At 37.1% G+C, this 15,697-nt stretch overlaps 1 protein-coding gene and 1 pseudogene across 2 annotated transcripts in view; one reads left to right on the top strand and one right to left on the bottom strand.

Annotated features, from left to right (window-relative positions):
* The window catches only part of LRRC8C (leucine rich repeat containing 8 VRAC subunit C), a 134,800-nt gene that overhangs the window by 57,332 nt on the left and 61,771 nt on the right, over window positions 1-15,697 (bottom strand). The window lies entirely within an intron of this gene.
* Window positions 763-1,067, top strand: LOC129144048 (cytochrome c oxidase subunit NDUFA4-like; annotated as a pseudogene).

Raw genomic sequence — 15,697 nt, forward strand, 5'->3', positions numbered from 1 at the left:
ATGACCCAACAGAAATTTGCAAGCTTTCCTTTCCTAAAACATTATGAGAATTTGTGATTTTTTTTCTTTTAGCTCATCAGCTATCATTAGTGTATTTTATGTGTGGCCCAAGACAATGCTTCTTCTTCCAGTGTGTCCCAGGGAGGCCAAAAGATCGGATGCCCCTGTTAGAGTGGTTTCTTGGCACCCCACATTCACTCCTGCTTTTGCATTTGCAACAGCTCTGTCTGGAATTCTCATCTTCCTGGTATCTGCAGGGCTCAATCCTTCACCTTCTTTAGGCCTTGCTGAAATTTACCCAGATTGCAACCACTTTTCACCATTTCTATCACTACTCCTCTGGTCCAAGCCTTCACCCTCCTCTTGTTTAGATAATACTGCAAAGCCAATTTAATATCACACCATATCTCAGCCATAGCACTCCCTTTCCTCCTGCCCTGCCTTATTTTTCTCCATAGCACTTAACACCTTTGAACATACTATATATATTTTAGCTAATTATGCATTTCCTTTTCTCTCTCCTCCCACTTGAATGCAAGTCCCAGGAGGGCAGAAATTTTTGCCCAATTTGCAAAATGTTTTGTCCCTAATGCCCAGAAGAGTGTCTGGCCCATATTTGTCATTCACTAGATATCTGTTAATTAGAAGAGTAAAGTGGTAGAAACAGAACCTATGAAGAAACACTATGGAGATACTACTTAGCCCAGAGCCTGGTGGCTAGGCTGGTTCTCTCCTTTCCAATCGGAGGCCTCTTCAGCAAACATGCTCCACCAGATCATCACTCAGTCCAAGAAGCATCTAAGCTTGATCTCCCTCTTTGTATTCATTGGAGCTGGAGGTATTGGAGCAGCACTGTATCTCGTGTCTGGCATTGTTCAATCCAGATGTTAGTTGGGACAGAAAGAATAATCCGGAGCCCTGGAACAAACTGGCTCCCAATGATCAATACAAGTTCTACTCAGTAAATGTGGATTACAGCAAACTGAAGAAAGAAGGTCCAGATTTCTAACAAATGTTTCACTACAAAGCTGCTTTAGAATGAAGGTCTTCCAGAAGCCATCCACACAATTTTCCGCTTAACCAGGAAATACTTCTCCTCTAAATGCATGAAATCATGATGATGTAATCTATTGGCGATTGCACTGATTAGTAAATAACTGAAACTTGGAAAACAAAACAAAACAAAAAGAAACACTATGTAAATTGAGACAAGCAAAGGAATACAAAAGGCTACCAGAGGAGTCCAGAGCCTGGATGTCCATGGATAGACTTCAGTGCCAAATACAAAATGTTTCAACTTTGCACATTACAGGCTTTAAACTGCTGCATGAGAGATTTAGGAAGAAACAACCCATTGTTAAATGACCAAATAAATGGTTACAGGACAAAATCTGAGGGTTGGTCATGCCAAGGAGATGTGAAAAATAGGACAGTGAATCATGTTTTGATGGTGAGCTTGCTGTCTGGAGGCAGGGTGCTGGATGATAAAGGTTCTTTTGCTCCACTAGGAGCTTAAGATGAGTATTTCTCCAGGAGCCAACATTACTTACTGAAATGCAGAAAGTGCACATGTTTTCAAAGGGAAAACACATGGACTGGTATTAAATTAATAACTTCTGATTGGAAAACTTGTTGACAGAATTTGGCTGAGCTAGTCTCCTGAAATTTATTAGGGAACATCTGGGGGGAAATAAAACCTAGGATAGGGAGGAAGAGTGGCTCTCAACCTTGGCTGCACATTGGAATCATCTGGAGAGTTTTAAAAACACTGATGCCTGGGTGCAGTTAAATCAGAACCGCTGGGGTGGGGCCCAGGCATGAGGTTTTTGTTTTGTTTTGTTTTAAAGGTCCTCAAGTGATTCCAACATGTAGGTGAGGTTGAGACCTATTCTCCCCAAAACATCTGTTTCTTCTGTTTGTGATAAAAAGTACAGCTACACACTAAGTGAGGTCTTAGGGAAAAACCAGAGCTTTATCTGGGCCTACCAAAGGCAGGGTTTACTCACTTAAAATGATTTCAGTACTCCATGAATTTATATTTTAATATCACATCTTTGGTTAATACTTACCTGGACACCACCCATTCCCAGATCACCACATCAGGACTGTCAGGCTTCCCCACACAGCCCACCCTCTCTCAGGAAGAGCACGCTGCTTGGATATTTGAAGGGGTCTCAGACCACAGCTGCAGTGTCCTATTTTGGAAGCCCGTGGCTGAGTATTTTCATAAGCAGTCCAAGATCAACACTTTCCTACTTGCTCTCTTCACCCTTTCACTCCCCTGGGTTATTTATATTCTCAACTATCTCCACTCCCACACTGTAAATTCTGTAAGGGCAGAGACCAGGTTGCTCATTTTGGCATGCCCAGCCCCTGACCTAGTTGTCTGAGCAGTAACACTTTTGCATGACACAGAGCTAGTCCACATGTACAGCAATGATTTACCTCTCAAAACAGTTTCTCAATGTAGATGATCCTTTGAACATTAAAACTGTAGTTCTGATGGGGTCCATATTTATAAGCATTTTATTTTAGAGTAACAGTTCATTACCATTTTATTGACAGTTTTATTAACAGTAAGTTAATTACTGTTACTGTAAAATGAAGTTCTCTTTATGTATAAAGGAAAACCCCACCTCCATCATAACACAAGCTAAGGTTTACTGTGTACTTAGAAGTGTCAGGAGCATCATACATATTACATTACTTAACGCCCAAATATCTCTGGGCTCCAGGTACTATAAGCCTACTCTTACTCAAGAAATGGAGGCTTAGGAAGGTCAACATCTTGCCTGGGGTTACAGAGCAGTAAGCAGAGGGGCCTGCGTACAACCCAGGTAATCTGTTTTTAGAATTGGTTAATCTAAGTCACTAAACCTAACATTCCGTAGACAACAGAACAAAACAATTGAAAACTGAGTTGAATTCCTTCTTGAATGAATATAGGAATTAGTTAGGAGGAAAGGGTATTTTCCTTTACAGAAGTGTTTCATAAAAACTGGGATAGCTGGGCTGACACAGTCTAGCTACTTGGGAGGCTAAAGCAGGAGGACTGCTTGAGCCCCAGAGTTTGAGACCAGACTGGGCAACATAGTAAGACTTCATCACAGACACACACACACATACACACACACACACACACACAAACAAAAAAAAAAACCTGGAGAAGACACAACCTAAAATTTCCTATTAACTCTCATTATAATATCAGAGACACTTTTAAATATATATCATACTTAGAGTGTAATATACACATACTCAGATACTTTTTTAAAAAATTTGTTTGCTTTTCCATTAGCAGTGGCTCCTAATTCTTTGGCTATAAATCTTTTAGCTGTATAGCCTCTTGGTCAGGCGCTTATAAACTTTAAAGAATTTAAACAGTGGAATCTACACTTCACCCAATAGCTAAATGAGAGTACAGGTAGTTCATTTCCCTGTCAGAAATGTGCCTGTTTTCAGCATATGGTACATACATATTTTCAAGAAACATTTTATAGTTTATCATTCAGAATGAAAAATAATGACACAAATGTTAAATTTTATGTCAATTGTGTAGTTTTGGAAAGATAATGAGGATTTCCTAAATCCTGTTCATAGGTGATCCTGATATAAAAATAGAAATGGTATTTAGGTATAATCTTCCTTAAAATGAGGACATAGCTGCATATTTTTAAAATGTAGTGATTCTACCACCTTCCCCATTTCCACTACATAAAATGCCTTGGCGTCTGAGATGTTGAGATATGAATAATTACTATTTTAAAACTTTACTGAGCCTCAGAATTTTTAAAGCCTTTTTTAGATTATATTCTAAAAACAAATATATTTTCAAACAGTCTTCATTCCAGGTTTCCAAGCAAACACACCCGAATAAGTTAATATTTCAGACCCTTAGGCTGTTTTCAAATGCTATATTTAACAATGCTTATATGATCACTCAAATAATGTTGATTCAGTTCAAATATGTCAACAGGAAGAGGTCGGGCAGAAATATAAAAATTCTAAGCAAAGTCATTCTGAGACTCAAACAACTCCAATACCAGCAACGCTAGTTAAACCAAACAGTAGTGTGGCCAAAGAACATCAAGGGAAACTGCTGTTTTCAAGATTTGTGGTTTCCTTATATAAGGAACCTATTCTGCTCTTGGATGTGGCACAAGGGGGCTTTTTGAAAGCATGGTATATTTCAATAAAAAAACAAATCTTAGTCCAGCTGAGTAAATGTAAAGTTACACACAGTCATACACTTCATTCCTGAGATCCTCTGGAAGTAAATCTGCTGCTTAACATTAATGACACATCTTATCAACTATGTTTTTGTTTATAAAATATTCTAATATGTACATGACTCCAGTTCAGGTTTAAAATTTTTCCCTTCTTTTGAAGAATAGGTAGGTCCCCTGAAAATTTTTCAGAAATTCTTAGTAACTTTTCATTATACTAAGCATCTTTTTTTTTTTTTGATACAGAGTCTCCCTCTGTCACCCAGGCTGGAGTAAGTGGTGCAATCTGAGCTCACTGCAACCTCTGCCTCCCGGGTTCAAGCGATTCTCTTGCCTCAGTCTCCCAAGTAGCTGGGACTATAGGCGTGCGCTACCACGCCCAGATAATTTTTGTATTTTTAGTAGAGACGGGGTTTCACCATATGGGCCAGGCTGGTCTCGAACTCCTGACCTCATGATCCGCCCGCCTCGGCCTCCCAAAGTGTTGGGTATACAGGTGTGAGACACCATGCCCAGCCATACTAAGCATCTTCTAAACCACAATGGTCACTACTTCCTGGGCCCACTACCACGTTAGGCAAACCATTCATAAAGACAGGATATGTTCCTATTTAGGATACCAACAATATAGTAATAGCACTTTAATACAAAATTTTAATTTTGTACAAATTCTCTTCCTATGAACTGATTACAGTTTTGTACACTTAGGGTGATATGAAGTCCTTAGTCCAAGGCAATATATGTCAACAGTAAAACAAACAAAAAAGACTCCTGTTATTGCCTTAGATGTATATACTACTACCTCACTGGACATCTGCATTTTCAGAATTCTAAGTTTAGTCATAAGCGGTCACATTAATCTAAAAAAAAAATAAAAGGAAGCCATCTCTACTCACCATTTTGTATAATATAATGAAATAGTTACAATGTATGTTTTATAGCCAGAAAGACCTAGGTTTGAAATCTAGCTCTATGGCTACTAGCTAGTGACTTTGGGCAGGTTATTTAACCCCTTTGAATCATGCACACTTGGATAAGTAGCTGGCAGTAAATGTGAAAATTGTCAACTACATTATTTAATTAAGAAAACATTTCCTGACTTCTTGCTTTTTAGAACAATGTTTGTATTGTTGAATAAACTTTGAATAAAAAAAAAGCTAGGCTTCTCTCTTGGGAATCTTCTGGATTCTAAAAAATCCAGTTTACTGTATGTTCCACTGTATCTGCTGTTCATAGAAAGTGCCGAACAGTACCCCCAAATTGTGGTGTCCTCTTGAAAACATTTGCTATTTTTTCCATTGCCTCAAGAATTGCCTCAAGGCCAATTCCTCCCAATCAATTATCTGTAACTCCATGTGTTACCTATGCTTGTTGCATGGATATATAGAAACCAAACTCTGTGAAATGCCAAACTGCCCCAATTCTTGAATTACATGCCTGGAAACCCAGAGGTCTCAAATGTGCATTTCTACTAGATTCCCCACTGACTATGTGACTCTTTGAGCTTACTCAGTACCTAGCATCTCTGGAGCATGACCCGAAGTTTTAAGAAAGCCTCGATAGCTGATACCAATAATGATAAAGTTAATGAACAGGTGCTTAAGAGCAAGGGCCCATCCCCACCCCACACCTGACAGGCAGTTAGACCCGATGATGTGGAGATTGCCAGCTTATGGAAGGGCTGTTCCTCTGACCACTGCGATCCAGAAACACAGCTGCCTTTATAGGGTCTACAGGATGGTTAGCAGCTGAGGCTGAGGAAACTAGCTGCAATCTGTGAGATCAACATGTCCCCTCAAGGGAGAGTTCTTGGAAGGTGAGTCATACAATCTTCAGGAAAGGTCACTGAAAGAGCCCGGATGTTGAATCTTTGTTGTGAGCTACTACAATGTCCCTGTGCTCTTTGTACCTCTCGCTGTAAGATGGCAGCATCACAGTCGAGACACAGCTGCTTGTTTTCCAGTATTTAGCCTCTCCTTTTTACGTAATAATAAAGTACATGTTCCAGCCCCCTTGAAGGCAGGTATGGTGTGGGACTTAGTCCTAGCCAATGGCATATAAACAGAAAAGATGAACTCAACTTGGAGTTGTGTCCTTAAAGGAGCCCTCCATATACCTTCCTCCCCACCTCTGAGATGGGATGCAGGCTTAGTATTAATCATCTTCAACAGACAAGTAAGGGATACATGTTAGCAAGGGTAGTAAGGGGATCTTTAAGAGTTGTTTAGGTCTTGAGGGTTCTGCCCTCATGCATGCATTAGTGTTATCTTGGGAGTGGATTTGCCCCCTCTGGCTCTTGCTCTCTCTAGCTCTTTGCCATTCCACCATGTGATGCCTTCTGCCATATGATAATGCTACAAGAAGGCCCTCACCAGATGCCTGCACCTTGATATTGGGATCCCAGCCTTCAGAACTGTAAGCCCAAAATTTTATATTCATTATAAATTATCCAGTCTTGGGATTCTGTTATAGCAGCACAAAACAAACTAAGACACTTGAAGATACAGATATAGATCATCAGTCATTTGAGAAATGCCTCCAACTGAAAGACAGATATAAATAAGACAAATACACAATCAAAGGAACAAATAAAGACACACTAAAACCAAAAGTAAAGCAGAGAGCAGGAGTTCACACTTAAAAACTTCCTAACTATAATTAATATTCTCAGAGAGCTAGCAAGAGATATTGTATTTATAAAATAAACACACTGAAAAAAAACTTGGAAATTAAAAATAAGATAATGAAAAAATCAGCATAAGGTTAGATAATGTTGATGAAATTCATCTTAAAGTAGAAAAAAAACAGACGGGGAAAAATAATATACAGACACCAGATTCAATGTTTGAATAATGGAAATTAACTAAAGAGTGAAAGGAGAAAATGACACAGAGGTATCAAGAAGAGAGTGCAAGAAAATTTTCCCAAACTGTAGGACATGGGACTTCATATTAAAAAGGCTGACTAGCTGGGCATGGTGGCTCATGCCTGTAATCCCAGCTACTCAAGAGGCTGAGGAAGGAGGATCATTTGGGCCTAGGAGTTCAAATCCAGTCTGGGCAACATAGCAAGACCTTGTCTCACAAAAAAAAAAAAAAAAAAAAAAAAAAAGCTTACTAAAGTGCTAGCACACAATGAATTAATAAAGACCCATACTGTCATGAACATTAGGGATAATGAGAAGATCCTAAAAGCTTGGAGGAGGCAGCAAATAGAGAGGGTAAAAGGGTGCATACAAAGAAACAAAAGTCAGATCAGTATTACCCTTTTCACCAACAATATTGTATGCCAGAAAATAGTTGTAAAAAGCCTTCAAATTCTTAGTGAAAGTGGTTGTCAATGTAGAGTTTAGTACCCAACCAAACTAACTTTCAAATTTGAGAGTAGAATAAATAGTGTATTTCAGACATAGAAGGACACAGAAAATTTATTTTTATGTATTCTCTCCTTAAGAAGTATTGAGGAATATAAAGGGAGTAAGACATCCATCCCCTGAATTGAGACTTAAATATCCAGCTGCCGGCTTGACATTTCCAACTGGAAGTTTAGTAGACATTTCTCTTTTTTTGGTATAAATTTAAAGGGTACACATGCAATTTTGCTACATGGCTATACTGGGTAGTGGTGAAGTCTGGGATTTCAGTGTAACCATCACCTGAATAATGTTCATTGTACTTATTAAGTAATTTCTCATCCCTTAGCTGCCTCCTCACTTCTACCCTTCCAAGTCTCCAATGTCTATTATTCCACTCTATGTCCATGTGTTCACATTATTTAGCTCCTACTTCTCAATGAAAACATGCACTATTTGTTTCTGAGTTGTTTCACTTAAGAAAATGGCCTCCAGTTCTATCCATGTTCTATCATGTCTATCCATCAAAAGACATGATTTCATCCTTTTCTATGGATGAATAATATTCCATTGTGTATATATATTGAATAATATTCCATTGTGTATATATACCACATTTTCTTTATCCAGTCATCCATTGATGGACACTTAGATTGATTCCATACCTTTGCTGTTATGAATGATACTGCAATAAACATACAAGTGCAGGTAGCTTTTTGATATAATGATTTATTTTCCTTTGGGGAGATACCTAGTAGTGATACTGCTGGATTGAAATTAACGAGTCCAAAATAATTCTTCATTTCACTCCAAATCTGCTATTTCCACAACCATCCATATTTCAGTACATAGGAAATCCATCTTTGCAGGTCCTCTGGGTCAAAACCTTGGAGTCAATTTTTAATTTTTTTCTCTCACATTCAGGTCTATTCTGTTAGCAAAACCTGTAGGCTCAATCTTTAAAATGTATCTAGAATCTAACCAGTTCTCCCTACCTTTCCTGCTATAACCCAAGGCACCAGCATGTCTCATTTGTTTTATTATAATAGGTTCCATCCTTGTCTCTTACAGTTAGTCTACTCTTTACCATTGTTTCTCACAGTGTGCCTTTTTGGGGAATCAGTGAGGTCAAAACTATTTTCACAAGAATACTAAACATTATTGGCCTTTTAAATTCATTGTCTTGTGACTGCACAGTGAAGCTTTCTAGAGGCTACATGATACATGACAGTGAACAGACTGATTGCCAGACATTAAAGACATTTGCAAAAACTTAAACACTGACATCTTTTTGTTCTTTTGTTTTGGAAAATATAATTTCAAAACATATGTTACTTGTGTTAACATTCAGCGGCATTATTGTTCTTTTAAAATAAATAAATAATCAGATTTACATTTCTGAGCTCTTAGGGGTTAGAGCTCTTTGGAATTTTCAATAATTTGAGTACAAATGCCCTGAGACCAAAAGGTTGGCTAATGATTGCTCTATACCACAGCCAGAGTGATCCTTTGAAAACGCAAGTCAGATTAAGAACTCTCTAATGGTTCCTCATCTCATTCAGAGTAGAGGTGGACAAGACACTTCATGAGCCTACAGCACCCTCTCTTAACGACCACTCTCCCTATTGTTCAGAGCTGTGCACCCACACTGGCCTTCTGGCTGTTCCTCCATAATGCCAGGGGAACATATTTATATTTGCTGTCCCCTCTTCTCAGACCTCTCCTCCATAGATATCTGTGTCTCCCCACCTCCTCCAGATCTTTGCCTTATGAGCTGTATTTTTAATTGTGTCCCTTTTCAGATGTTTATATATTGCAACGATTCCCCCTTCTCCTGTGATACTGCGACCCCATAACTTGCCACTTGTTTATTTGTTTACCCTATCCTTCTGTCATAGAGTAAGTCCTCTGGGACAGTGGCTTTCTTTTTAATCCCCTAGAAAGCCAGTGGATCTAGTGATCTGCACCCAGTGTGGTCCTCTTTTATTTTCCCTTTGATCCACCGCTGAGAGCCTCATACCTAGTGTGGTCTTAAATGATAATGCAAGACTGATCATAAGGGGTTATCTGATTAAACCTTCAGGCAAGACCACACTAAACCCATGACAGACAGCCCCAACTCTGTTCTATTTTTAAGATATCCCAGAGACCCAGCCACTATGCAAATTTGTGAAAAGGTTGATTACTTGAAGCTTCAAAATTATTATTCTTAACCACCAAAATCTTTGTGCAGCAGGTTAAACTCTAATCTCTTTTCAGAAGAGATGCAAAATTGCTCCTCAGATTGAGAGACCTTTTCATACCCCTGGAAATAATTACTAACTTTTTCCTGGACCCCATCTTAGCAGCAATATCTCAATTCCTTTCATCTTTCCCACATAGATCCTGTTTTCAATGCTCTAACCCACTCTGTGATGGTCTTCTGATTCTTTTCCCATTGTTTTATCTTCATATTTCATTGTGTATCTAAATTCCAACAAGGTATGAGTTAGTGTGGCATCAAAAGATTCCTACAGTTTTACTTTTCTTTTACTGCACCCCAGCACTCCAGTGTATGCTTTTAAAAATATACTACATTGTCTTGAAAAAGAAAAATAGTCCCAAACCTGTTTGTGTGATATTACTTACAACCTCCTCTCAGAAAGAAATGAGTGTTCCTGACAAAATGCTTCTGTAATTGATTCTCATGAACTTTAATGACACTAGGACTTATTTTGGGAAATTAGATATGACCCATGCAGTTGACCAGCTGTCAACCAAGAATTTAGTGACCTTTAACAAAATATTGTTTTATTTTGATGTCAAATCTAGTAATTTTTCTAACCATTCTCTTTTGCTACAAAATGTCCCTATCAAGAGCAAATCTCTGAATTAGCCTACTAACAAACTCCTCCCTTACAGCAAGTTTATTACAAAGCTTTAACACACACTAAGAAGTAAATTGTCAATCTTTTTTAAAATGCAAGGATCCATAAACTTTTTCCTATAAAGGGAGGGAAAGCAAATACTTAGGGTTTATAAATCATATGTGGTCTACGTTGCTTTTTTTTTTTTTTTTTTTTTGAGACAGAGTCTCGCTCTGTCACCGAGACTGGAGTGCAGTGGCGCGATCTCAGCTCACTGTAAGCTCCACCTCCCAGGTTCATGCCATTCTCCTGCCTCAGCCTCCCGAGTAGCTGGGACTAGAGGCGCCCGCCACCATGCCCAGCTAATTTTTTGTACTTTCAGCAGAGACAGGGTTTCACCATGTTAGCCAGGATGGTCTCGATCTCCTGACCTCGTGATCTGCCCACCTTGGCCTCCCAAAGTGTTGGGATTACAGGCGTGAGCCACTACACCTGGCCTATGTTGCATATTCTTTTTAAAAAATTTAAACAATCCTTTAAAAATAGAAAAGCCAATCTCAGCAAGTGGGCCATACCAAAACAGTTTGCACTAACTCAAACTGCATGGGCCACAGCTTGTCAATTCCTGTTGCAATGGTTCTCAGAACTCCCTTGGAGACCTGCTCATCTCAAGAGAAACAGTTATTGTCAGCCTCTGGATCAAGGTACTTCATGGCATATACACTATTGTTACCCATTGTGTTATGCTTCTTGATCGCTGGATTTTTTTTTTCTGAGATATGGCAATTTGAGCACTTGAATGTCAATGTCTAATGGCCATCTGAAGGGACTCCCATTCTACTGGGCTTAAAATGACTTGCCATCTAAGTAGAGAGCTTGGAGAGCTGTTTGAGCTCTAAGAAGTGGTTGAACTTGGGGTTGGAGTTAAAACAGGACTCCTCCCCCAGGGTGAAATCAGAGCAGTATTTGATATTGGAGGGATGTAAGTGTGGAAGTGTAGAACCCAAAACTTCTGTTCCTAGAACCTATGTTCTACGTTTGAAGATTTCCACCACCAGTGTTTTGTATTTGACACATTCTATGGCTTAAAGTTTACTATATTACTAAGAAACAATCAAAGCCCTTAAAAAGAACATTTAGGATGAGCAAGTGTACATTGTTTCAAAAAGTATTCAAAATTTGGAAGTGAGGGAAAGGTAGAGCAATATATCCTTTCAATGTAATACTGAATAATTATTTAATTGGCCCACCCATGGATTACTTGGGGAAATATACCTTTTTTTTTTTTTTACTTCCTAATTTCTACTGATTAAATTCCAGTCTCGTAGATTTTTGGCTGGTAGAAAAGAAAACTAAAAACATTATGGGTTTTATTTTCCTGAAGGACATTACCTAGTTTTATATCTAGCAATGTTATTCTAACATTCCTTTCAAAAATAATTCCTTGAACACTCTTTGCACCAGTTTTGCCATCCTGCTGGCTCCCTCATTTATGAGTTAAATAAATCTTTGACTGTTCATTCTATATTTAAGAGTCATGTTTAACTTTTTGAAAATTATCCTATGACAACATTCACAGAAATCTTAAGTTATTTTGTGTTTTGCCTGCAGTGGGTTTGTGTATATATTTGTATCAGTATTTACATTTGTTGAACAGTTAAAATTGTATCCTACAGGAATGGGTTCAGAGGTTTCCTGTACAATTGTCTGTGTCTGTAAACAGTTACTTACAGTGTTCTATATTTTTGGTCAGTGAGTCCTTTGAGTACCTAGGACTCAACTACTAGAATGAGAGCTTCTCATTTGCTTAGAATGCCTCTAAGAATGAAAGTTAAAGGGGTCACAAAAGTTTGTCCTGTGTTTTGAAGAACATCTCATTAAACAAATGAATTCACTTTGAAACGAAGAGAGGAGGGGAAATCTGCCTGGGTGATTTCACAGGTGTGTGACAAGAAAGAGTTAAAGGAAATTTCTGCTAAGTCTGGGTGACAGTGAATTAAAAGAACATCTCTAAATAGACCAAAACAGATAGAATCTACAGCCTGTCAAGATAGTTCCTCCACCACCCTGGGCAAAAGAATAGTGCCTGAAAGAATGTTTCAAGGAAAGGTGTTTTATTTACCTCCAGGAGGTAAAATAACTTTACTTCCTTCCAGAGAGAAATTAGCATGACTGTGAAGTTTTTCAAATAGATGGAGTTCACATTTTCTAGACAGAAACTAATAGCAGTTATTTATATCTAGAATAAGAAAATCTTTAAAAAAATCTTTTCCTGGACACACAACAAAAAGAGGGGAAAAATGCACAGAAGGAATGTTTGGAGTGAATAGATGACGTACAGGTCACTAGGGATAAGGAACAAGAACAACAAAAATGCAACTAGCTACCCTGTCAGCTTTCAGCAGCTCTTTCCATATTTAACTAGAACTTTTAATCCAAAATGTAAAGAGCTTTACTAGTGCTTTAATAGTACTTTGCAAACAACTATGAATTATATAAAATTTGAAGTTCAATTGATATTCCAGTAATGATTAATGCTTAGACAAATTAGTTTGTTAAACGTCATTAAAAAGACAGTTAAATGCCTTAGCATGGATTTTATTTTAGTTAGGGATAGGATGCAAAAATTATACCTCATTTACATCACAATGTCAAACACAGAGTTATCATATTACCCAGAAATTCTATTCCTAGGGGAATATCCACAGGAATTTAAAACAGGTACTCAAATACATATACATGAATGTTCATAAAAGAATGATTTACAAAAGCTAAAAGGTGAAAACAACCAAAATGCCCATTAACTGATGGATGGATAAACAAAATGTGGTATGTTGAGACTATGAAATATTATTTGACAAAGAAGTGGGGCATTGATATATGCCACAACATCAATGAACCTTAAATATATGCTAAGTGAAAGAAGCTAGTCACAAAAAACACGTATTTTTGATACCACTTACATAAGCTGTCCAGAATAGGCAAATCTATTGTGACAAAAATAGAGTAATGGCTGTGGGAGAAGTAGAGGATGGGGAGCAGGGGTAATAGCTATTGCATAGATGTTACTTTTTGGGGTGATAAAAATGTTTTAAAATTAGATTATGGTGATAGTTACACAATTCTATAATTATGATAAAAGCTATTGAATTGTATACTGTAAACAAATATGTGGTTTGTATATTATATCTCAATAAAGCTGTTAAAAATGTATTTTAGTTTGTGCAATTCATTCATGTATTTTGGTTCACCCTGTCTGTTCTCTGATACAATGTGTATTAAACTAGACGGTATTAACTTCCTTATATTTGTCTCATAGGTCAGATGGTTGGTTATTATTTATACTAAAAATTTAAGACTGTAGATGTACCCAACAACAATGAATTATAACTAGTGTCTGTTCTTTAATGGTTGTAAATTTTAGGCAATGTTGCAGTAATGTTAAATCATGGGATGTTGTATTTCTCTAATAGGCTTTGAATACGAACAGTAATTATTTTAAATGGTAATTTAAATTGTAATTTTAGATAATTAATTTTAAGCAGGGGCTAATATTAAAATTAGGAATTCAATGAATAATCTTTGGCAAAATACTTACACAATAGTTTTAACCTATGTATTAGATTTATAAACATATTTTGTTCTTCATAATATTCAAATAAGACTATAATCTTATTTCATAACATGCTTTATAAAATTAATTTTATTTATTTTTGAGACAGGGTCTTGCTCTGTCACCCAGGTTGGAATGCAGTGTTGCAAACATAGTTCACCGCAGCCTCAGTCTCCTGGGCTCAAGCCATCCTCCCGCCTCAACCTCCAGAGTAGCTGGAACCATAGGCATGAGCCACCATGCCCGGCTAATTTTTTTAATTTTTATTTTTTGTAGAGATGGGTCTCACCATGTTGCCCAGGCTGGTTTTGAACTCCTGCACTCAAGTGATCCTCCTACTTTAGTAATTTTATTTTAAAAACTAACATTTAACACTAAAAATTGTCACACACCATTGTTTGGCCTGTGTGATTTGTATGAAAAATAACACATTTTGAGATAAAATTAAGTTTTTTGAAGTAGCTAAGTAGGATAGATAACTGGTAACTCAAAATGAAAAATTATTTTCGAGATGGCCTTTTCTAGAAATAAATTTGTAAAGTTATTTACTTACCGTATATTGTACCCAGAGAGTAAAAGTTATATATTTTTTCTCAACCAACCCAAATGTGTTCTTTCAGAAGCGGCAAGTCGATTTCATGCCTTTGTGCTGCTTTTTAGTATTTCAAAATACCGAAATGAAACAAGAATAATAAAGATTCCTGGCCTCTAGAGAAATTAAAATTCTAACATTTCTTACGTACTTTCTGATATAGTTATTAGTAAATAAGCTAGGCAATACTATGACCTTCTCAATTCCCTGGGCATCTGCATTCTTATCTGACAACATGTTAAAATGCTGCCTTCCTTTAAGATCATGTTCTTAATTTGGAGCTATATAAAAAGGAGGAGACACTTTGATACCCCAATCCATGTTTGATACATAATAGCATCTAGGTAGCACCGAAGATTTGCTTTGTCTCCTATAATCCAGGATATGGTACTTACAAGAAAGAGAGGCTAGAAATAATTACTTTTAATTGATTTGTTCCTTAATCTTTAATTAGGTCAACAGTAGGCAGTTCTGTTTATTGCGCTCACATTATGGGGAAAGCTGTCAGGTAAAGATAAATTAACAGGTAAAATATTATTAATGTTATCATGTTATTAAATACCCTTTCAGAGTAAGTAAAATCATATTCATGTTCACATACAAGGGCTGACTGACATGGTGATTGTCAACAGATTTACTGGTAAGATTTTTCGGTAAATTTTACATATCTTCATGTCGATTACAAGTTAGTGTGGCACTTATTATTTTTAGTTGTTGCTTTGCAGATTCCTTAGAATATGGAATCCCAATTTCTAACCACAAAGCTTATAAAGAAAAGTAGTTCTACTTCTTTCTTTTAATCTTTAATTTTTTTCATCCTTATCGCACTGGCCAGCCTCCTGTATAATGCTGAATGGAAGTGATGAGAGAAGATATGATTGCTTAGTTCTGATCTCAAGGGGAAGGCATTCAAAACTTCACCATTAAGTATGATGCCAGCTATAGGTTATTTTAAAATAAAATGTGTATGAGATTGATAGAAAATCTTTGAAAATCTTTATCATTACTAGATGCTGAAAATATTGAATGCATCTACTGAAATAATAAAGGAGAAAAACCATATGATCA

Source organism: Pan troglodytes, chromosome 1 (genome assembly GCF_028858775.2).
Source record: "Pan troglodytes isolate AG18354 chromosome 1, NHGRI_mPanTro3-v2.0_pri, whole genome shotgun sequence".
Taxonomy (NCBI): domain Eukaryota; kingdom Metazoa; phylum Chordata; class Mammalia; order Primates; family Hominidae; genus Pan; species Pan troglodytes.